Source organism: Pituophis catenifer, unplaced genomic scaffold (genome assembly GCF_029215685.1).
Source record: "Pituophis catenifer annectens isolate HBS135680 unplaced genomic scaffold, rPitCat1.0.hap2 SCAF_6, whole genome shotgun sequence".
NCBI lineage: Eukaryota > Metazoa > Chordata > Lepidosauria > Squamata > Colubridae > Pituophis > Pituophis catenifer.
The window spans coordinates 80,960,935-80,986,384 of NW_027256886.1; the positions used below are offsets into that span (position 1 = coordinate 80,960,935).

Below are 25,450 nucleotides of genomic sequence, written 5' to 3' on the forward strand. Positions count from 1 at the left end.
CTGTTTGATGAAATATTGACTAATATGAGATAATCTTCTCTTGGATTTTCTATCAGTACTGATCTTCCCCTTTCACCTAGAAGTTTAGATAATTTTATGGAATGCACCTTTTGACCTTCATCCCAGCTCCTGGGACCTTGCATTTGCTTAGTGTGCATTTCTTTAGGGAATTTGTCCATTAATTTGTGTGTCAGAAATCAGAAGAGCTCATGCAGTATTTAAAAGCATTGCTGAAATTCTGATAAACATTATCAGTAATGCTTTAGCTTAATATCCTTTCTTTACAAATTGCTGCTGTCTTTTTGGTGTTTATTAGAACTTGCTGATTATTTTATGAGTAACCTTTGCTAGAGGAAAAAAGCAAAGCAATAATCTTAATAAAAGCATGACATGCCTGATGATACAGCAATGATACAGTGGATAAAACTGAAAAGTACAATCTTGTGCATATCTAATTGGACAGTAATAGTAGGTTCAGTGGAAGTTAATATTTTATTTCTAAGTTCAATTTTGGCCTTAAAAGAAAACTGATCACACGAACAACAACTAACAGCCTGTCATTTCCATATTCTCTATTTCTCTTTCTCTCCCTTCCCTTCCTCTCCTTCTCCCTCTCTCTCATTATATTATATAAGTAGTTCCCATACTTTTTAGGCCTATGAGTAACAATTGGATTTTTGAAATGATACAGAGGTGGGCAGTCTCAAAATGCAATGCTACTGATTTGCTACTTCAATCAAACATCTTTATTTTATTTTCCCACCCAAATTATATTTTCCAGTCTAGAATTATCATATGCAAATAATTATAAGCCTCACAGAAATGTGATTTTTTAAAAATTGCCTACTGGACCAGTCTTCCAATACTTTATTAACCAGCAATAAAAACTGAATCTGATCCAAGAGCTGAATGCAGATCCTCTTCCTATGCAAATTGGTTGGGTCATGAGTGGGATAAGGTTTAATGAGATAAAATAATAAGGTAAAACTTTCCTCCTTTAAGCTAAACTGGTTTTTCTATTTTATTATTTCCAAATTATTATTAATATTTGAGGCAACAATGTAATTATTAATGTTTGTTGAGAGATTTATAATTTTGGTTTTAAGATGATTGATTTTAAGCCCTTCTTCCTTTCATAATTTTGTTAAGGCTTGTAGAATTTTGTTAACGCTTCCTCCTGAAGCTCACCAGTAAATATTTTGCTAGATATCTTATTTTAATTGTTTCCTTGTCTGTTGTAAAAGTAAAAAAATAAAAGTACCAGCCATATTTCTGATATCTTGTTGATCATACTGTGTGATATGACTTTTTTATGCTAATACTTTCTGTGAATCTTGATTTATTAATTGATGTTTACCAAATACTGTGATTACCAGAATTAAACTTCAACATTGTAATTAGTTCAGCATTTCTTTAGCTGAAAAATTCATGGGATCTACTGTTGTAGCTTATAGGGTACACTATACAATAAGAAGTTAAGTATATGAATTTCTAAGAGTAACATATTAACTTCTGTATTTCGGTCTCTCTTTAATTTTCACAGATTATATACCTGTGTGATGACATAATTTGATTACTTAAAAGTGTCATTGTGCATATATTTTAATTAATCATAATTAATATTTGCATAACAATGTGGCATCTTGTCCGCTTTCTCAGTAATCCTTAAAATAGGCTTACAAGATATGCAGATTTTTAGATGGATTTGTCAGAAGACAATTTATGTATTATGCATTAGGAATTTAAATTTTACATCAATAATTATTAGCTGTCCTACTGCCATATTTCTATAGTTACACAGGCATACGTACATTTATACATACATACATACATACATACATACATACATACATACATACATATATATATATATATATATATATATATATATATATATAAATAATATGAGGACTCTAAAAGAATTATTAAGGAAAAGTAAGAAAAAAAATGACAGGATTCAGTATCCCAGCTAATTATCTATATGTACATAGTGTGATCTGGCTGAGATTTTAAATTATGAGTTTACAAAATTTAGTATACTACACACTTGATAAACATAAATATTGTCTGATAGTGAGGTAGGGCTTTAGGCCACAAGAATCTATGGGAGTTCAAGGAGCACAACACACAACCTGTAATTTATATATTTGGGTCTGTCATTAAAATTCAAGTAAAAAAGACCAGGGGTTGCATTATTACGTTGCAACACTTATTTTGTCTTTTCTCGTCATAGTGGTTTGGAATGGATACCAATATTTGAGGCTGAAACAACTAGTTGAGTTTCTAAATGGCCTGCAGTGAGCCTTGATTCAGAGACTTTATCCAGAGCTATTTTTGACATAATAGAAAGTATTACTTCGCCTTTCTTTTGAAATCTGAGAAATGATGTGGATGGGGAAAGATACTGTCTTGTGTAACAACTTTTTCATTGCTTCCATTTACTGTATGTTTTATTGTATGTAGCTTAGCCTTCTCCAACCTGGTTTAGAGATAGAATTTAAATTGGTTTAAATTATACAGCATAGTCTTCTCCAAACTGGTTTCTTCCATATGTGTTAGATATACATGTTAGGTGGAAATTGTGGGAATAGTACTCCAATACATCTGGACCAGTGGTGGTATTCAGCCGGTTCAGACCAAATCAGGCAAACAGTTAGTGGCAACCTGCGGACCCGCCCCGGCGCTATGCCGTCCTATTTAGCCATGTTTTTTAAGCCGTGCGCATTTGTGCAAGCCACGCACTCACATTTTCGGTGCTCAGCGAACCGGTGGTAAAATTATGTGAAACCCACCTCTGATCTGGACAACAGCAAGACAAGAAATGTATAAAAGGCTTTTTAAAATGATAATTTCGAAGTCATTTCACTTACAAATTTTAAGTTGTATCTCTACATATTACCTGTACTCCCACTATCTCTAATATATTAAGGAGCTATTCTCATTTGTAACAAAATGTAAATGCTGTGTTGTTTTTTGAGAGATCCATAAGTAGCCATTGTTCTCCATAATGTGAATGTGCAATCAAACGTGACATGAATGTCTTGAAAGGGATCGGAGATTTTAACATCTTGAGTTATGGATGGGGTTGCACCATCCCAGACAGACCCAGTGTGTTCGCCTAGTCTCACAACTCCTGCTCAAACAGCAAGTGGCAGTCACAGTTAGCTTTTAGGCAATTTCGTGTTGTGTGCCAGTTGTGCCCTTTCCTGGATCTGGTCTCTCTGCCCAGTCACTCAAAACACTGATCATTTCACCCTTGAACTATTGCAATGGACTCTATACAGGGCTACCCTTGAAGAGTTTTTTGAAGGTATAGCTAGCTCAGAATACAGCTGCACAGAGTCACCTTCAGCAAGATGGGCGGCACACAAATTATTTGAGACAATTCTTGAAGCCCCTAGGGTGGCCCGCTATCATGTGACCTACACTGGTTAACACCTTGCTTCCAGGTCAAATTCTAGCTGTTGATTACTGTCTTTAAAGCCCTTCATGACACAGGTCCAGGCTATCAGAGAAGCCATCTCCCCCAGTAGGATTGCCTTGCCCCACCTATGCCTGCTGCAGATCCCATTGGTCAAGGAATTTCGGCTGGCAGGAACCAAGATACAAGCCTTTTCTCCAGTGTGGTGGCGATAGACTTCTGGCGTGGGATGACTCTTGTCTCTTAGCTCTTTAGACTGAGTTCAAAACTGAAGACACGCCCCCTGCCAACAGTCCCCAGTTTCGACTCAGCTCAATTAGACATGTTAGGAACAGCTCTTAGAGCTTGTTATCTTTTAGTTAAATTTCATCTATATCAGAGTTCTATCCGATTGTCAAGGAGTAGAAGAGGAGCAGCCTTGGCAATTTGCAGCGTGAAGAGCTGTCGGCTTGAGCCCGCTGTCGGCTTCAGCAATTTGGGCGCCAAATGTCAAAAAGAAAGCTCCACTGACAGCCAGCACCATTTTGAAAGTAGAGTGAAGCTCCTGTGCTCTGGAATGTGTCCCCCAAGGTTGGATCGGCACCCACTCTTGGCCTTCTGAAAGGGTCTGAAGACCTGACTCTCCCAACTAGCCTGAGGTGTGTTATTCTGGCGGTGGTTAATAGACTGAGATAAGGTCTCACCTCCTGCCATATGCATCTTGCTCACTTACCCAACTTTGCCAATTTTAATCCTATGTAATGTGACTTTATTGTTTTAACATTTAATGCTTTGTATTATAATGACTATAAGCCATCTAGAATGACCTTCAGGTAAGATGGGTGGCATATAAGTTTAATTAATAAATAAAGTTTTCCATATTGTTAAAATAAATATGCTGCACAAATAAACATTTCATTTGCATATTATGAAGGATTGTGTATCATGACTCTATCATAGGAGAAAGGATAATTGATATTTGGATTCTGTGTTTCAAATGGAGTAAAGTATTCCATCTTTTTTGAGACACTGTACAGTCAATGATTTAAGACATTCAATAGTTTTATGAAAATACAACCAATTTATGGCAAGCATGTAATTCAGAATACAAGAGGACTCGTGGTTTTGACGGCTTCATTTGATACTGCTATGATATTGGGCTCACGGAAGTTCTGGAAAAAAATTTCCAAAAAGCACAAAGCCCAACTTTGAAAAAGTGAGAAATTGAATGTTAAATCTCTATAGAATCTCTTCTATTTTTCCAATTTTTTAAAAAAATGATGGAACTTGTATGCTGCCCATCTTGCCAAATGTGACTCTCTACATGGCGTACAGACATTGAATAGAATACAGAATAAAATATTAAAATAATACATAAAAATCCTAAATTTAAAACTTCAGTTAAAATAAAGAGGATTGAAAACAGGAGGGAGCAATGTGCGCAGAGAGAGAGGTGGGGTGCTCTTTGCTCCATTGGCTACACCCAGTGCACTATAATTTGGGACTGGTTGTTATTTTCAACCTATCTTTTGTTATTTTACACACCTGTACATACAAGTAGATGGGTCTTACCCTGTCTCCAGCACTCTGAGTGAAGGAATCAGAGGAGAGCTTTTTTCTTTCTCTTCTGACAAAAGTGCAGTTTGCAACTCAGGTAGGAGGAAAACAAACAAATATTTGTACATTATTTGCATTTTTTTTTACAAGGATGGGTCCTTGTAAACCACAAATCACAATTTGGAAGTGCTGTATTAATTTTTTGCTAACACAAATACTTTTTCAAAGTGAAAACTAGAAAGACTGTAAGCTGACTGATAAGCATTTGTTGTTTTAGGGTACATTTGTTACTGTTTACAGTAATATTATTTACAGTAATATTTTGTTTATAAAGTGGCTTAGTAAAGCAAAAATGAATACTAAGCGAATGTAAATGGTGTTCAGTTATCTTTTGTTTTGGGGCCAGCAGTTAGATCACAGAACATGGTATAGTATTGGTTCAAGCTGTCATTGTAGGATCAGGAAAATGAAAAAAGGGAGCTGGAGCTGCCAGGCTCTGAGATGAAAGACAATGCATAATCCTATCCTCAGTTGTTTTTTGAAAGGAAGCAACCATTTGGAACAGTCATTCTTAATTCTTAAACTGGGGGTAATTACCCTCCCAGAAGATAATTTGGGCATATCTTGGGTGTAATGGAGCAATTTGTAACTGTTTGTTTTGTGAATCAAAAATGAAGTTTGGGATTGCTGCTACCAAGATGCTTGCGTAAAATGAAGTGTGTGTGTAATAATATTACTCAAGACAGGAAAAGTGATTCTTGGGTCAAACAGTTTAAGAATCACTGTTTTGAATGCTCATTCTCACTGCATGACTCTCTTCTTATGTGACTGTAGAATCATGGTGATGTGATTGTGGGACCTTGCAGCACCCGAAATGCAGCCATGAGGGTGATGGAGGGTGGCATGACAATTAACAAAGGCTGAAAGTGCTTTATGCACCATAAAACACTTTTCCCAAGGCCATCATAATGCTGAACAGTCTTTAAACAACCAGTCGTAAGTCGAGGACTACCTGGAAAAGAGGACCGAATCCAAGGTAGGAATGTAACCTGAATAAATTGTCAGACAAAAGTCCCCCTAGTTCTCATGAAAATAAAGGGAAGATGGAGAAGAGGAGATGAAATAACTCAGACTTGCACAATTCTGTTACTGTAGCTTTACAATAAATACTACCCTGCTTCCTCCAAAATAAGACATACCCTGATAATAAGCCCTATTGGGCTTTTGAGCGGATGGCAATAAGGCTTATTTCAGGGTTCAAAAAAATATAAGACAAGGTATTTTCAGGGAAACATGGTACTGGCCTACACAATTGGATTCCTAGTCTCATCTACCTTGAAGAGTTGACAGGAGGCTTTGAGGGTCTGGATGGGGAAAAACAAATTGAAACTGAAACCCTGGGAAGGTGGATTTGCTGCTTGTTCATTGTTATTTTTGATGGAATAGGATTTGAAGATCGACTTCATCCAGAGTTCAGTACCCACATAATTAACAGATTATTATTATTTGGATATATGGCAACCATTTTGTAGGCCCTACATTGTTTATCAGTTGGTTTCCAAGCTCAACTCAAATGCTACCATGACTGCATGCTTATCACCTGAATATCTAAAGGATCATGTGTACCAATTAAAACAATATGTCACAATAAGATCCTCTCAGGAAAAATTGCTTTGGCCTTCTAGGGTTTTGTTTTTTTCTTTTGGGGGGGGCTAAGGTTTTTAAAATCCTGGTTCCCATTCTCTGAAACAGCCTCCCTCTGGAAGATAGACTACCCTGCCCCCCCTTATTTATTGCCTTTTGGAATATAGTAAAGACTATATTCTGGAGCACATTTGGTGACTAAGTGACATATGAAATCAGATTTTGTTAAAAGTACTTAGCAATTTATTGGTGTTGCCTTTTTATTGTTCAGATAACAATCTGATATTGTAAGCATTACTTGTTCTATTTTATTGCAAGCCACTGTGATTTACTTTAACAACCATATAAATTTGATAATCGTGATACTGTACTGGTGAAAATGTAAAAAGGTCGCTGCAGGATGTGTGCACAGAATGGACACAAAATCATAAACTATAAAGGACAGAACAGATTTGAGGAATCATCTAGCATAGTCCATTCCAAGTCCAATGCAGGAATCCACCACTACAGTAGTGGCCAAAATTGTGGAAACCTTTTGGGAAAAGTGTATTTTCTAAAACTAGCTAATAACACCACTTTTTTTGGAGTAGAACCATAAAATTATATATCAATGGAAAGATAATTTAATCAAGAATGTAATGCAATAACTTTTATGAAGTATTTGCTATTAGAATAGCAGTTACAGTATAAAAAATAAAAGTGAAACACTTAGAAAAAACGAGATATAAAAAAATTATCACCGTGTCAGTTAATACTTAGTTGGGTAACCTTTAGCATGAATTACGGCTTTACAACATCTTCCCATGGAGTGAACCAAGTCTTTTAGTTCTGCAGTGTTATAATGTGATTGAATGATTGCTTCTATTAACTGAGTTTTATTGTTGGGTCGCTTCTGACAAACAAGTTTCTTTAGTCGGCTCCATAGATTTTCAATTGGGTTAAGGTTTGGGGTATTCCCAGGCCATTCCAGCAGTGGAATATGATTATCTTGAAACTCACAAAAAAATGGTGTTATTAGCCATCAAACATCAAAAAGACACTTTTCCCAAAAGGTTTCCACAATATTTGGGCACTACTGTATGGTGTCTATTAAAACATTTCTGGCAAAGGCAAATCTAGCACTTCCTCAGACAATGTGATCCTATGAAAGGCTCTTTACATTAGGAGATTTTTCATGATGCTGCTGGATTTCGTGAAACCTACCGCCTTGCCTGTCTTCCGGAACACCTCTGTGCATTTCTGCCCTGTCTTCTCCATGAAATCCTTTAAAATCCTTGAGGACAAGTGTGTCATCTTTCTGCAGTTCTAGTAATCCCTTCCCTCTCCACGTTTCTCTGATGATCAAAGTGCAACCCCCCCCTCCTGAACTCCTGTTTGCTCTCTTTTTTTGCTGACTCAGTGCAGCTAATCACTCTATCCTATGTCTACAGAATGGCAGTTTGCACAAACTAACAGATTGTAGTTACAAATATAGGAAAAGCAGATAAAAAGCCTTCTCCAGTTGGTCTTTATTTTTCCTGCAGTCAACCCAAAGAAGAGATCACAGGAAGTAATGATCAGAACCTGTCTCTTTCTCTTTCCTACTTTATGAGAAATTATACACAGATACTCCTCCACTTATAACAGTTCATTTCTTGACCATTCAAATTTACAATGGCATTGAAAAAAGTTAACTTATGACCATTTTTCACACTTAGGACCATGGCAGCATCCCTATGATGACATGATCAAAATTCAAACACTTGACAATTGACTCATGTTTTTTTATGATTGCCATGTCCCGATGTCCCGTGATCATCTTTTGCAATCTTCTGACAAGCAAAGCCAATGGGAAAACCAGATTCACTTAACAATCATGTTATTAACTAAACAACTGCAGTGATTAACAACTGTGGCAAGAATGGTCGTAAAATGGAGCGAAATTCACTTAACAAATGTCACACTTAGCAACAGAAATTTTGGGTTCAATTGTGGTCATAAGTCGAGGACTACTTGTATTGGTTTAACATTTTTAAAACAGTATCCTCAAAATCAAGGCTTAAGTATTAATAACAGTACTGCATGATGTTACATCATAAAGTTACAGCAGAAACAGAAGTAATTTTAATAACATGGCATAGAGTTTCGTAGAAATTTTCATTTCTATGAAATCAAACAAGGGATCAAAAATATTTTCGTATGTTAGCCTATCGTTTTTCACTGATAATATTGGTTCCATTTTTATCTATAAATACAGACAAATCTTTGAACTAAAATCCAAACTAAAATTACTGCCATACCAACTTGCAGAATTGTGTATAGGTGTGTGCGTGTGTATATATAAACATTACTTTAACAATCTAAATGTATTTAAGGAAAAATAATATTCAGAAGTATTTTAAAGAGTTCATCAACTGTTTTCAGTTCACTTATTAGAACTGAGTATTTCTTTGGACCTGCTTAGTGCTAAGAGTTACATAGCTCCATTGATTGCTTCCATGCTAGTGAAACCTGATCTTTAACAGATGTTTGAGAAGCTGCCAGTGTTCTCTATGATCAGTACGGTAGACATCCCCCCCCCCAAATTTTTTAAACTGCGTTAATATCTTAGTATAGATAAGTGCCGACGGCACCCTCCTTGAGGTGCCGTCGGCCAGACAATGTCGGCTGGCGACCCCTAGGGAGCGGGCCTTCTCTGTGGTCGCATCTATCCTGTGGAATCAGCTCCTCCTGGGGCTCCGGGTGGCCCCTGACCTTCGCTCTTTCTGCCGTGGCCTTAAAACATGGCTATTTTGCCTGGCTGGCTTGGACTGAAAGGGTTTTAGAGGGGATTTTAATCATTTTTATAGTTTTATTGGGTATTTTTTAAAAAAATTGAACTTTGTGTGTTTTATTGTTGTGAACCGCCCTGAGTCCATTCGGAGATAGGGCGGCATATAAGTCCAAATAATAATTAATTAATTAATTAATAATAGTAATGTTAATGCATTTAAAAATGCTACTTAAAAGGAGAAAGTGTTATAAACAGACACACAAGCAAATATGATTTCTTAACATATTTTAGCTATTTTTTTTCTAAGTATTATATATCTTTTGCAGAAACAAGCTAAAATGTACTTCTAAATTTGGATTCTGAAATTTTTGGTATTTTGGTTTTCTGAGTTTTCATGTGAGCTGAAATGCTTTCTGGCCAAATCAAAACAAAGTAAAATATACCTCATTTAGAAAAGTTGAATAACATATAGTAGCTCTTTATGACGGCAACTTTTTAAGCTGTATTTTAAAAGGAATTGCAACTACTTTCTTGAACATTTGTAAAGAAGCAAAGCTTCTGTTCATTTTTATCTCTGCCAGTTAGATTTCTGATGTTTCAGGTAAATCTGATGTTTGTGATGAATACTTTGAAAATATTAAGTTTTCTTTTCTTACAGATGTTCTTTTCTTACAGATGTTAAAATTCGTAAGAGTTTTAGAAATCATTTTGATGGTATAGAATTTAGAATACTTTAGAAAATTAACATTCAATGGAATTGTAAAATACTACATTTCAGTCTCTAACGAACTTGTATAAAGCATTGTCTTTTTCTTCTGATATTTCATTGAGAAACTTCTGATGACAAAACTTGAATGCTCCGCTGCTAACTTAATGAACCCTAATAGTATAAACCAGAGTTTATTTGGGCAGTATAAACTTTAGGTCCTATTTCCTGATATTTTCATGCTTTGTAAATAAACATTTCTATTTTTTGGTAGAAAGAGTATAGCTAGATGTCTTCCACTGTGAATTAGGCAGTTACCAGCAACAGATGTTAGATCAAATTCTAAATATTATTGAGAGATAGGGAAATTTTCCTATTCTCCAGTGTGCATGAAATAAGAATTTGCTCTGTTCCCAAGCGCCCCATAGGCACCCAAACACTTTTTAGCCGGATGGAGAAATAACGGAGACTCAAAGCTCCATCACAAGCCCATAACACTCTCATCTTCTACTACTTGTAGAAATGATAATGTCTCTTCAGTTGAAGGAATTGAAGGCAGTTCTTTTTCAGAAAAATTTCCATCCCAGCTCTGAGCTCAAAAATTCATGATTGATTGATTGATTGATTGATTGATTGATTGATTCGATTTATATGCTGCCCTTTTCCGGAGACTCAGGGCAGCTTACAGTGCGTTAATTTGATTTGATTTTGTATATACCTGCTTAGTAGGGCTTTCTCCCCACCCCCCCAGCGGTATTCTTTTTTATACAAAGTCAGCCTATTGCCCCCACAATGTCCTCATTTTGCCTACCTCGAAAGGATGGAAGGCTGAGTCAGCCTTGAACCTGGTGAGATTTGAACTTGCAGTAATTGCAGGTAGCTGATGTTACTTAACAGCACTTAACAGTGCTTTAGTCTGCTGCGCCACCAAGGCTCTATACATGTAGTCCTCAAGTTACAACCATTCATTCAACAACTGAAAGTTTACAGTGGTGCTAAAAGAGGAAGGGAGTTACAAACAGTACTCAAAAGTTCTGACTTGATGAAGCACCCGCACGATCATGCAAACACAATTCACGCCCTTGGCAACCAGCACACACTTAAGACCAGTTGCCACATCCTGCAGTCACATGATTGCCATTTGCAACCATCCCTGCTGGCATCCCACAAGCAATAGGGAAAGCAGCAGGAAAGGTTGCAAGATGTTCAAGTAAGGCTCCCCTCCCCCTGAGTTTTCTTTGCTTATATGCATCACTCTGGCCTCCTCTGCGCTCCCACACACCCCATGACCTCTTTCCCCAGCCTTCTCATGTTCACAAATGCACCATCCTCTTTCTCTTGTCTGCACACGTGCCCTCTGCCCTCTTTTTTCTTGGACACCCTCCCACCGTGTGGCCTCTTTCCACAGCCTCCCTATGATTGTACATATGCATATACCCACCAGTATCCTTTCCTCAGCTTTCTTGAGCTCACATCGCACCACAGGGCTGCCAATCTCACAGGGACCTCGGCTGTACGCCATATCGAGAGGGCTGGACATCCATGGGAACCTTGATTACACGCCGCTCCTGGAGCCACCAGCTGGGAGGCACAGCCTCGCCTATGCACCACGCTGGGATCTGCCAGCTGGGAGGCATGGCCATGCCCATCCACCACACCAGGAGCCGCCAGCTGAGTGGCACAAGGCCGCCACGGCTCGAAAAGCACTTGCCGGTGGCAGGGCGACCATGGCAAGTTGTACTGCTGTATCCAGGCCCGTGCGAAGCCTGCCAGGGCTGGATGGGTGGCGAGGCCTGCATGGGGCATCCACAGCATGCATGGCCTGCACGTTGGGCTGCATCGTCACGACGCCACGTAAGAGGTGGGGGGTTATAGCGGCGGGCCCTGGGTGTGGGTGGAGTTGACGCTATTTAAAGGGTGGAGGGATTAACCACGTTAGCATTGACTTTGTCTATTGCCTGTTTGTCACTTTGTGCCGGTTGTCACAGCTTGCTGGATAAAGTTTGTCAGTTAACCATCTTTAGCTCTGTCTGAATTCCTTGTTGACGGCCAGAATGTGACACACCTCCCCCCAACTTGTTCCCTGCCTCCCAGGGCCTCCCCCATGTAGCACACCTTACTCCTTACCTGGGACTCTATTTCTGTTTTAGTGACCCAGGACACTTGGATTGCCAGTGGTCACATGAAGTCATGCTTTATGATGCAACACTTATTAACAGCAATTCATGTCCAAATTGCAGTTGTATCTCAAGGAGTACCTATAAAACTTCTCCACTGCTAAGCCATTGAACTGCTTTGTATTAGGGCAAGTCTAGAAAGTTCTGTTTCTGAGGGGGAAAAAATGGAATTGACACTGCACAAGAATGAATTAAGTTCACCATTGATACTCTTGGTTCCATAATAACACATTATTAAAATATTTTGCACAAAGTGCCTGCTGATGACTCTGCAATAAATAATCATAGCCTTTTTTTAAAAATTACATTTTCACAAGAAATGTAAGTTTTGCAACTAAGCGTTTTTGTTCTGCTCATACATGTTTACCACAGTCAGTTATAACACATTTAACAGACTCATACTGAATTAGTGTTTTCTCAACTTCTTTGAAACTATTCTTGCCTGTAGTTGTTCAACACAGACTATTTATAGAGGCTAAGTCTTCAGTCATTTCCTTGAATAAACAACAACAACTGAGCAATATTAGTAACATCTGTGGACTCATCTGGAGCCAAGGAAAACCACCAGAAATAATTTGCTTTTTTAAATGATTATTGAAGTTGCTCTCAGTGTCCTCAACTCTTGGAGCAAATGTTTTCTCAGTCTTAAAATAAGTTTATTTTTTCTGGACACATTTATTCGGCAATCAAACACAATTTAATTAACTCGCAATCAATAAACAGCTTTCCTTGCTGGCTAACAAATGAACCGCAAAGAAACTTACTTTGGTTGTAGCTAAATATTGTAAGTGCAGCCGTCGCTCTCCGCTTTTTAATGCTTATTTACCAAGCAAGGAGAATAAAATTGAGGGATGCTATTTTTTATTTCTCCTGACAGCCTCATTCTTAATGATGCTTCTCTCCCTTGCTTAGACAACATTAAAGATTAAAACCAAATGTACTTCTAAGGAGAAGATTTTGGGTGCAATAGCACGATGCGTTTTGAGTTTTTCCTGTGGGTATCCCCTAACATGCAGTAACACTATTATATAATAGTGTAAGTCATTAGTTTATCCCTGTAGGAATTAAATAGTAACTGGAGGAATTTTATATATTCAGAATAAGAGTCCTTTAAAAAGTGAACTGTTATCATAATGTGTTGTCAAAGTTTGATGCAGAATTTTGGTTGTGGTTATTTATAGTTGAACATGTATTCTTATTTCTTTATGAGCGGAGAATGTTTTAAAAGTTCATTTTCTTGCAGTTTCTTTTTTTCTGTTAGGCCACCTCTTTTCTCAATTGTTGGTGGAGATAGCAGCCAGTGTGGGTAGTACTCGGCCAATCAGCTTGAAGGACTGAGTCTACCAATAAGATTAAATCCCGCCTCTGTTGCCGGGCAGCCCAGCTTTTGACTCAGTCCTTCAGTTTGGACGGGTGTGTGGGTCTTAGTTCTTCCTGTGTTTCTGGCTATTTTAGCTATAATTAGGTTTTTTCTGGCTTCTTGACTTCGGCTTTCTCGACTAAGAATTAATGGGTTTTTTCCCTTATCGGTTGGCTGACTCTCAGACTGTTTAACAACATCGTGTATGGTAGTATTGGACTTTATTACTCTATTGGACAGCTGGGGGTCTTCGGTTTAGCTTAATACCCCTTGGGGGGGGCTTGCTTTGCCCTGCGCGAAGGTGGGGGCGCTGGACTGCCTGCCTCTTTCGTGCTTCTAACCTCCATCTATGAAAAAGAGGGAATACATTTGTCAGCTCTTTGATATGTATTATTTGCATTCTTTGTTCTCAAATGTTGCATTAGACTTTATAGGGTGTTTTTTTTAAAAAAAAAAAATCAGAGCTTAATAAAAACCAAGAATGAAGTAATTCTAAATATTAAGTTCTAAATAGCAACGCATTCTGCTAGCCTTTTTGTAGCATAGCTATGCAATAATAATTGTTTAATAAATAAGTAAACAAATAATTGTTTAATTTGTGTTCCTAGGTATATGTGGAATTTGATGATCTTGAATGGGAAAAACGAGAATGGGTTAAAGTTTATGAAGATTTTGCAGCATTCCTTGTGGAATACCAATTGATCTGGGCAAAGAGGAAGGATCCTAGCCAGTCTCAGGGATCAAAAATCAAGCATATTCAGTGGCCTGCACTGGTAAGATGCCTCTTTTATGTTTTAACTTGAGAAACGTTAGAAAATATAGTAGTGTTATTTTGCAGTTTGCAATTAATAAATCTGTTTGTAAAAACCTCCCAGTTATGAGGGCATATAACTTAGTATTCTTACTTCAGTGATTAGAAAAATTATGCAGCCTGTTTTCCTTTCTTTCAATTCTAAAATCAGGTTAGATATTGATACTGCTCTATTTGGGATGTACTGTGGCTTGCCTCTATTTTGACCCTTCATAAATTTCATGTTGAAAGTATTCTACAGCTTTTTGCTATTGTATTATTCCTGCCACTTAGCTCAGCTGTTCTTGTTTCTGTCCTAAATAAGGGTCAGGAATAAGTCTCTGGTGAGCTTCCATTACTTGTCCCAGTTTCTGCCAGCCTAGCAGTTCTAAAGCAGGTAAAAAATGCAAGTAGAAAAATAGGGACCACCTTTGGTGGTAAGGTAACAGCATTCCGTGCACCTTTGGTGTTTAGTCATGCCGGCCACATGACCACGGAGAAATCTTTGGACAGCGCTGGCTCTTCGGCTTAGAAATGGAGATGAGCACCGCCCCTAGAGCTGGAAACAACTAGCACGCATATGCAGCGAACCTTTACCTTTACCTTATAAGTGTCTGCTAGCCATGTTTTTTATTTCCTGCAGAGATTTGTGATGCTCTCTGATCTTCTGTTGTTCATCTTGGGGTCACTGTGCAAAGTTACTGGCTTCCAATTAAACATTGTTCTCATTTCTCAGAATGTTTAGAAAAAGTTGGTGCTAATTACATCTAGTCCTCAACTTACAACAGTTCATTTAATTCAAAGTTACAATGGCACTGAAAAAAAGTGACTTATGGCCGTTTTTCACACTTACAGCCATTGCAGCATCGTTATGGTCACATGATAATTCAGATGTTTGGCAACTGGTTTATATTTATGATGATTGCAGTGTCCTGGAGTCATGATCAGCTTTTGCGACCTTCTGACAAGCAAAGTCAATCGGGAAGCCAGATTCACTTAACAACCATGTTAACGTAATAACTGTGACACGAAAAGTCATAAACTAGGCTCACTTAACAAATGTTCCACTTAGCAACACAAACGTGGGTTTCAGTTATGATTGTAAGTGAGGACTACCTGTACATCATGCTGAAAATCTAAAATGCAAGGTGTAAAATGATGGATATACTTGCATCTAGGGTAAGGAATTGTTCCACTACAGTCCAGTTTTGATTTAATATTAAGTTTACTAATGTGGTTTGGGAAGGAGGAATGATTTAAAGATTTTAGTGTGTTTATATTATTTACCGAACACTTGAAATAAATAAACAAATAAACTTCAAATTTATTGAGAAAGAACATTGGACTTATACTGAAGGTTCTTTCTCCTTGCGCTCCATGAGAGTCCATTGAATGGGTTGTCCTCATGTCATTGGCCAGAGACTGAGTTAAGATTTGTTTAAACACACCTCCCCTTCCGACTTGGCTCCAGTTTGTTAACGAAGGTCCGGATCTGAAGAATGCTGAAACTCAAATAGAAAAAAAAAAACAAGTAACCGAATCTGGAACCCCCGCAGAAAGAAAGGGAGGGTATGGACTCTCACACAGCACAAGGAGAAAGAACCTTCAGGGTAAGTCCAATATTCCTTCTCCCTTGCGCTGCTTAGAGACTCCATTGAATGGGATATACCCAAGCTAAATATCCCTGGGGTGGGAGTAAGGAGAGTCATGCGCCGTGTCAGCGGGAAGAACCTGCTGGAGCACCCTGTGACCAAAAGCCGCCTGGGCTGATGCAAACTTGTCCAACTTGTAGTTGCGGATAAAAGGCGGAGGCCAGTACGGGGTGATGAGGATGACATCCGCTTCTTCCTGAGAACCCTGAGTATCAGAGGGAACAGCAGGAAGGCGTAGAGTAGGGCCGGAGGCCAGTGACAATGGAGGGCGTCGGTCCCCTCGGCTCCTGGTGTCCAAAACCTGGTGAAGAAGCGCGGAACCTGCACATTTCTCGGGCTGGCAAAGAGATCTACTTGAGGGCGGCTGAAGATGGTTGTGATTTGTAGAAAGATATTGGGGTGCAGCTGCCACTCCGCTTGATCGATAGAGGTCCTGCTCAGCCAGTCCACTCGGATGTTGGAGACGCCGGAGATGTGTTCTGCTCGAAGAGAAAGCAGATGGCTATCTGCCCAGAGACCCGTGCCGCAGCTTCGCGCATCAGGACCCTAGAGCAAGTGCCCCCTTGCCTGTTCACATGGGCCTTTGCCATCATGTTGTCCGTCTGCAGAAGTACGTGATGGCCCGACAGTTGGCTTTGGAAGTGACAGCGCGCCAGATGGGCGGCGCGCAACTCCAACCAATTGATGTCGTTCCGCAAGTCCTTGTGGGACCATCCACCCTGAGTCACGTGGGATTGGAGGTGGGCTCCCCATCTGAAGAGACTTGCATCCATGGTAAGAACCAGACACTGCAGTTCTTGGAAGGAGCAGCCGTTCTCCAGGGCAGGGGACGTCCACCAGCGCAGGGATGCGAGTACCCTGCAAGGAACCCTGACCCGGGCGTTGGAGGTGCTGGTGCCAGATTTCTGGCTGGGCAAGAGGAACCACTGAAGTGGACGTGAGTGTAACCTTGCCCACGGAACGATTGCCAAACAGGAGATCATCTGACCCAATAATTGGGAAAGCAACAGCAGAGGAACTGTCCTGAGAGACTGCATATGCTTCGCGGCATTCCGGATGTTGACCAGGCACTCTTGAGAAAGGAAGACTAGGCCGGATAAGGTGTTGATGCGTGCACCGAGGTGGACAAGATCGGTAGAGGGAGTGAGATGACTCTTTTCCATGGCGATGCTACGCAATTCATCTATGGGATTCTATCATTCTTCAGATATAGGGACTGAGGGAGTACTGTGCCTTTAAATCTTTCTTGTGGCCACTCCCCTCTGCTCTGTTATCACCTCAGTTATTTCTCTCAGTCTTCGTGTAGGGACATGAGTTTAGTTTTCTCCTCATTCTGAGGTGATTTCTTTTCCTTTTTTCTAGCTAGTGCCTTAGCGTTTTGTAGATAGTGTATATAGTGTTTGTATATAGTATAAAATTTGTTTTTTTCGAGTAGGCAAGGGAGCGTTTTATAAAAATAAAAAAAAAAAATCCAAACGGCGTGCGGCTGCCGCGGAGGCGGCTGGCCATCGGCTGCGGGCGTGGACGTCGCTGGGTAAGCCATCCGGACTGTCCATTGTCCCCTTTAACAGCGGGCGGCCTTTCCTTGCGTTGGAGAGGCCGCACAGCCTTAGAGCCGTAAATTCCTGGCCGCCGGCGAGCGGAGTGGAGTTGCTGGTCCGCTGGCTATTCCCTCGCCGCCTTCTTCGCTCCCTGTTTAGTGGCGGTTGCAGAGTACCTGCTCGGGGACCCGAGTTCAAACTCTGCCCTTTCCATAATTTCCTCGCGGCGCTCTAGGGATCTGCCATTCTCCTGCGCCCTCTCTGCCACCTCATTTTAGGCCGTTTGCATCAGAAGAGAGCCGTTTGCAATTTCGCGCCATTTTTCGGCCGCCATTTTCTGGCTCCTTCAGCGAGGCAGCGCTTTCAGGGGACGGTCACTCCCTAGCGCTTATCCAACTGGGCCACCTGTGAAGCTGCCTACTTGTGAGTAGGAAGGATCACCGCTGTCTTCTGGATTGTGAGTATTGCCATTATTCAGGACTTTGGGCCTTAAAACTGCAATTGGGAACTGGCAGCCATTTTGAGACAATTTTTTCTCCACTGTGGGCCTGGTTTATTCAGGGACTTTGGGCCTTAAAACTGCAATTGGGGACTGGCAGCCATTTTGAGAAAAAATTTTCTCTACTGTGGGCCTGGTTTCCTGACAAAGGATTCCCTTTTCTTTCCTCTAGTACTCTGCTGCCTCCTGGTCTCCAATAACACTATGGCTGACCAGGAGTTTTCCTCAGACCCTGAGCAGGCTCCAATTATTCCAAGGCCCAAGAAAGCCTCCAAGAAGAGGTCTACGGCCCATTCTGCTGGCAATGCTTCTCATTCAGCCCAGTCTTCGATTGCCTCATCTACCAGAGGCAGGGAAGAACAAAGGAGGCACAAAGCCCTTGAGAGACAGTTTACCAAGGCTCAAAAGCAGGCTCAAGCCAGGGGTGAAGTGATGGTGGATATCCCTTCTGTTCAGCAACCTGGGGGCGATCATGACTCTGATTTTCCTCCTCATGTTGTTCCTGCTGCAGATCCGGTTCAAGGGGAGGACAGGCCTGCTGACCCTCGAGAAACCATTTCTCCTGGTAGACCGGGGCCTTCGGCTACCTTTACGCCCACAGCAGCTGGCTTACGTCCGCAGGAAGGGATGGGTTGGCCTCCTCATCTTGACTTTCAGTCTCTCTTTACAGACGCCTTAGCCAAAGCTATCTCCTCCGGCTTACAACAAGGGATACCGCCTTGGCAGATGCCTTTGCCCCAGACGGTGGTTCAGCCTCCCTTGCCACCTCAGCTGCCACCGTCTGCTGTCATTCCAGCCCCGCTACCTCCGGCGTCCTTGGAGGTTTCTCCTAGTGAGGAGGCAGAATCAGGTGACGGGGATCAGCCAGACCCCGAGTTTTCGGATGATGATGAGGTAATCCCTGATAGGCCAGCCTTTACCACCCTGTTTAGACCGGCTGTATTCAAGACCTTACTTAGGAAGGCAAAGGCGGCAACAAATATGGGCAGGATAGTTAATCCAAATGATCCAGGTCCATCGGCCGTCCAGCCACATGGCGATCTGTTCGCTGTTCCGGCTCCTGACCAAGATTTCATTCCATGCCCTGAACTGTTCCAGGATGTCATTAAGAGACAATGGGAGACCCCAGGTGTTCCATCTGCCCCAAGTGGCCATGACAAAAAACTTTATTGTGCTGACCCAGTCCTGGAAAATTTGCTTGGCTTACCTTCTGTAGACCCCCCAGTGGTTTCTCTCTCGTCCTCTGCGGTGTTGTCCTCGGACGCCGTGGAAATCTTAAAATCTGACGAACGTAAGGCAGAGGTCTCTTTCAGGAAGACACATCAAGCAGCTGCCTGGGCTGTGAAGGCCGCGACATCTGCATCATTCTTTAATAGGGCGACGTTAATTTGGCTTCGCCAGTTGCAAGATCGATTACCCCCAGGGGACACCAGGATTAATCAGGACTTTAGTAAACTAGTGGCCGCAACAGAGTACTCTGCTGACGCCTCCCTAGATGCAGCTAGATTTGCGGCCAGAGCAATGGCGTCTTCTGTCTCATCACGCAGGCTCCTTTGGCTCAAACCCTGGAAGGCGGACACTAAATCAAAGTGGAAGCTTGCTTCCGCCCCTTACCAAGGCTCCTCCCTTTTTGGGGCAGCTCTGGACCCTATTTTGGTAGAGGGGAAAGATAAGCGGAAAGTCTTGCCGGTCACATACAATAGACAGGAACGTAGATATGTCCCTTATGCCCAGCGACAGCCCTTTCGGACTGAGCCGGGCCCCAGGGGGCCCTACTACTACAACAGACCCTTTTCCCAGGGATACGACCGTTTCCCTAGCAGACAGGGTAACAGTGACAGGGGGCGTTTCCAGCCATCTTCCAGATGTCCCTACAGGGGTTCGTCCTCCCGCTCAGCTAGAAGGGGCAAATGACTCTCTTCCCCCTGTTCCCATAGGGGGGCGGCTTCTTCATTTCCTATCCCAGTGGGAGGTCACCACGTCCGATCCCTGGGTCCATCGCACGGTGGGTCTAGGCCTGTCCTTGGAATTTCAAACTCTCCCCAAAAATTTTTTCATTCAATCCCCAGTACCCACCAACAAAGTCAAGAGGGACAACCTTTGGGTGGAGATTCAGCATCTTGTGACCATAGGGGCTATAGAACCAGTACCACCTTCCCATCAAGGGAAAGGGGTATATTCAATTTTGTTTCTGGTTCCCAAGTCCTCGGGGGATTGGAGAGCTATCTTGAATCTCAAGCACCTCAACAAATTTATCAGGTACAAGAGATTCAAGATGCAATCTCTGAAAACTATCCTAAATTGTGTTCGGAAGGGAGACGTTATGACATCAATCGACCTTCAGGAGGCTTACCTCCATGTCCCGATCCACCCCCAACACCGCAAGTTTCTTCGCTTTGTTTTTGCCGGGCGGCATTACCAGTACCGGGCGATGCCGTTTGGCCTGTCGTCGGCCCCGAGGGTCTTCACCAAACTGTTGGCGGCCGTGGCGGCCTCTATTCGTCTAATCCCTATCCGCATTTTGTGTTACCTAGACGACATTTTGATTTTGTCCAGTTCCCACACCCAAGCACAGCAGGATATGTTAACAGTGTGTCGGATCATGGAGCTCCACGGCTTTTCTATCAACCGTCGGAAGAGCCATCTTCTTCCTGCCACGTCCATCATCCACCTTGGCGCTCGAATCGACTCAGTGAAGCTACAGGTCTTCCTTTCGGAGGAGCGTCAACAGAACATCAAAGACCTGGTTCTTCATGTCCTGGCCTTGAGGCGAGTGTCTCTCATAACCTTGTCTCGGTTGCTTGGCAAATTTATCTCCTGTTTAGGAATCGTTCCGTGGGCACGGCGTCACTCAAGACCACTCCAGTGGTTTCTCCTGCCGTTTCAGAGACTGGGCCAGGGGTCATCCAGAGCCACAGTATCGCTTCCACTGCAGGTACGTGTATCCCTCCGGTGGTGGGTGTCGGGGACCCTGGCACTGGGTTGCCAATTTCACGAGCCATCCAGAGTAGTCCTCACCACAGACGCGAGTCTTTCTGGTTGGGGGGGTCACCTAGAGACTCAAGTGATCCAGGGCCTTTGGACTCAGTTGGACTCTCGGGACAATATCAATGTACTGGAACTGAGAGCGGTACGACTGGCTCTAGCCCACTTTCTACAATGGGTGCATCACCGGCATGTTTTGGTCCTCACGGACAACATGTCGGCAAAAGCCCACATAAACCGGGAAGGGGGCACCCAATCTCAGGCTCTCATGCGGGAGTCAGAGACTCTGTTGGACTGGGCGGAACTCCACCTACTGTCCCTGAGGGCGGAACACATCTCCGGGTCCGCAAATGTAACAGCGGACTGGCTCAGCAGAAAACAGCTAGATCCTTCGGAGTGGAAGTTGGACCCGGACCTGTTTCGGGAGCTGACTCGACGGTTCGGACTTCCGCTGGTGGACCTGTTCGCTCATCGGGACAACGCACAGCTTCCCAGGTTCGTGACTCGTTTTCCTTGTCCGGGAGCCGAGAGCGTCAATGCCCTTCGGTGCCCGTGGCCCCAGGGGCTCCTTTATGCCTTTCCCCCCATCCCTCTGATACCGGGGGTGATCCACAAATTGCTTTGGGAACGCGCAGAGATCCTTCTGGTGGCTCCACACTGGCCCAGACGCGCCTGGTTCGCGGACCTCGTGAATCTTTCCGTTCTACCCCCATGGCGCATTCCTCAGGACAAGGTTTCGCTCAGCCAAGGGACTGTACTCCATCCAAATCCCCAGTGGCTGCAATTAGCCGTGTGGCGCTTGAGCGGGTCCGCCTGAGGAAGGACAATATATCAGGGGAAGCCATCCATATTATCCAAGCGGCTAGGCGTCCGTCAACCATAAGGATTTACGACGCCTCTTGGAGAGCGTTCTGTCAGTGGTGTGTCTCTCGTCACGTTGACCCTACTTCTGCAACAGTGCCGGAGGTTATAGACTTCCTTCAAGCAGGGTTTGCTAAAGGGCTAGCCCCCTCCACTCTTAGGCGTCAGGTAGCTGCATTAGCGACAGTCCTGGGATCGGGTGACACAAGGTCCCTGACCCTCGATCCACGCATTAGGAGTTTTTTAAGGGGGGCTACTAATCTCCGTCCCCCTCCAATTCATAGATATCCCTCGTGGGACTTGCCCCTAGTGTTGAGAGCCCTCACGGCTGCACCCTTTGAGCCTCTGGCCTCTGTCAGTCTTAGATTTTTGACCCTGAAAGTGGCGTTTCTACTTGCCATTACATCGGCACGAAGGGTTTCCGAACTTGCTGCCCTTTCAATCCGCAGTGACCTTTGTATATTTAAACCCAACGTAGTTGTTCTTAGGCTTGACCCTTCCTTTGTGCCCAAAGTCAATTCCGTTTTTCATAGACAACAAGAGATTATTTTACCTGATTTTTGCCCCTTACCTCGTCATCCTCTGGAGACCCAGTGGCACACACTGGATGTCAGAAGGGCCCTGCGTCGCTACATTGCCAGAACTTCATGCTTTCGCAAAACTGAAGCGCTTTTCGTTTCATTCCACCCGGCATCCATGGGACAGAAGGTCTCTTCTCAAACTGTGGCTAGATGGATTAAGGCTTGCATCGCCTCTGCTTATGGCTCACAAGGCAGATCTTCTCCGGGAAGGATCTTGGCTCACTCAACCCGCAGCGCGGCCACGTCGGCCGCCTGGTCAACTCAGGCATCCATTCTGGACGTTTGTCGCGCTGCTACGTGGACGTCATTTTCCCCATTCGTCCGCCATTACAGGATCGACTCTCTGGCTTCAGCTGAAGCTTCCTTTGGCCGACGGGTTCTGCAGTCTGTCCACTCCCCTGGGGTCCACGAGCCCAGCCAGCCTCCCACCCAGTAGTTGGGTGCTTGGGCATATCCCATAGATGAATTGCGTAGCATCGCCATGGAAAAAGAACGTTGGCTTACCTGAACGTTCATTTTCTTGGCGATGCGCAGCAATTCATCCCACCTCTCAGGCTGTCTGGGATGGGGAGGTGGTCTCTGGTGTCTTCCTCTCTTTTCAGGTTAGGTATCACGTGGAATTCCTTCGAGAAATAACTGAGGTGATAACAGAGCAGAGGGGAGTGGCCACAAGAAAGATTTAAAGGCACAGTACTCCCTCAGTCCCTATATCTGAAGAATGATAGAATCCCATAGATGAATTGCTGCGCATCGCCAAGAAAATGAACGTTCAGGTAAGCCAACGTTCTTTCTCCCAGTTCACGGTGAAGCCATGCTCCTGGAGCATCCTGATCGTTACCTGGAGGTCAAGTTCTGCCTGTTGGAATGAGGAAGAGAGAATTAAATTATCATCCAGGTAACAGAGCAATCTGATCGGCCTTGCCCGTAAATGGGCAGCAACGGTGTCCAGGAGCTTGGTGAAAGTGCGGGGGACTGACGAGAGACCAAATGGCAAAGACGTATACTGGAAATGGGCCCCATTGTAACAGAATGTAAGGAATCTCCGATGAGCCGAGTCTGATGGGAACATGGAGATATGCCTCCCGGAGATCAATGGATGCCAAAAAATCTCTGTTTCTGATGCTGGCCAGGATGGAATGCAGAGATTGTATCGTATATGTAAATTCAAGCACTTCAGATCAACTATGGCTCTGCTGCCCCCCGATTTCTTTTGAACCAAGAATAGAATCGAATAGAAGCCAGAACTATGATGATCTGGGGGCACTGGTTCGATGGCTCAAATGGACAGAAGGTGTTGAATCTCAGCTTCCATCAGAGCTCTCTTGGAGGGATCCAGAGACCTGGAACATTGAATGAATCTCTGTGGACGGTCGGAAATAAATTCAGGGGTCACCTCTAGGGAAACCGTCTGGAGAGCCCAGGCGTCGGTGGTCGTATGGCACCATGTGGTAGTGAAATTGGCGTGTCGACCACCAATGGGCTCGAGGCCTGAGCCGTTTCTTATTCCTGCGGTAGGGGTGGAAAGTGGAGCCCCGAAAAGGACATTGAGGGTGTCGTAAATGTTTCCTGAAGGACTGCCTGTCCGGGACTCTGTCATTGGGGTGGTTGAAAGGCCGCTAGTAGGCCAGGGATTGGAACCCAGGATCCGAAGAGTGAAAGGAATGCCTGCGGTAGGGAAAGGCGGATCGCCGATCTGACCGCCTAGAGGCATAGGGAAGTACCTTCTTCTTATCCCTACCTTCCACGAGGACCGGATCTAAGGCATCACCAAAGAGGGAGCCCGCTTTAAATGCCGCTGAGGCCAACCGCCATTTGGTCCTCATGTCCGCTTGGCAATGGCACAGCCAGAGGAGGTGTCTGGAAGTAATATTGGATTCCAGTGCCCATGATGCAAATTTCGCTGAGTTGAGTGTGGCATTAGCCGAAAACTCAGTGGCGGCAATCAACTTATTGATGTCCTGATGCAGGCGAGAATCGTCTGGGGAAATCCTGAACTGCATCTGACGTAGCCATATGAGGGACATCCTGGTGAAAAAGGACGCCGCCATGGTAGATTTGATGGCCCATGCGGCGGCTGGGTGTGTCTTGTGGGTTGAAATTTCAGCCCTCCTGTCCTCAGTTTTTAAGACCTTCGGCAGCATCGGAAGGAAGGATGCTAGGCGAGGTCAGATGTACCAAAGGAACATCGACCACGGGAAGTGTAAGGATGTCATTGAGGACCTGGTCCACTGTGTACAGTTTTTTGTCTAATCCACATGGAGTCAGGATGGACCCCGGTTAAGCCCATTGCCATTGGACAATGTCGACGAAGAGCTTGGGTGACGGGATGGTCTCATGTTCTGGGACCGCCTCAGTGAAAAGAAGATTGGTAGAATCTTGAGGGTCGGAAGAGCCCTCGTGACGCGCAGCTGCAAGTCCCATATTAGCAGTGACCCTCGCCTTATGCAGCAGGGTCTTGAACATCTCATGGTGGAAGATCCTGGACATAAATTGTTTCAACTTCTACCTCAAAAAGATGCTATAGGGCTCTGCACACCAAAACCACTAGACACAAGGACAGTTTTTTCCTGAATGCCATTACTCTGCTTAACAACTAATTCCCACAACACTATCAAATAATTTACTAAGACTGTATTACTGTTATTCTTCTCTTCCTTACTTGTATCTATCTCTTCCCACTTATTACTATAACCATGTTGCCTGTATCTTTCAATTTATATTGTTTTTATTTGTTTCCTAGTACAATTTGATAGCTTATTTAGTGTGGTATCTTTTTATTCTTTATGAATGTATTTTATTCTCCTTATGTACACTGAGAGCATATACACCTAAGACAAATTCCTTGTGTGTCCAATCACACTTGGCCAATAAAGAATTCTATTCTATTCCCAAAAAATTTAATAACATTAGTGTTTTTATCTAAGGCAGATTAATATAAAATTCCT

The 25,450-nt window shown here is 43.1% G+C and overlaps 1 protein-coding gene across 1 annotated transcript in view; it reads left to right on the forward strand.

Moving 5' to 3' along the window:
* Positions 1–25,450, forward strand: part of JMJD1C (jumonji domain containing 1C) — a 111,328-nt gene that overhangs the window by 9,003 nt on the left and 76,875 nt on the right. The window contains exon 2 of the mRNA XM_070946033.1: positions 14,205–14,369. The gene's annotated coding sequence lies outside the window, so the exon portion shown is untranslated. The remainder of the gene's footprint in view (positions 1–14,204; positions 14,370–25,450) is intronic.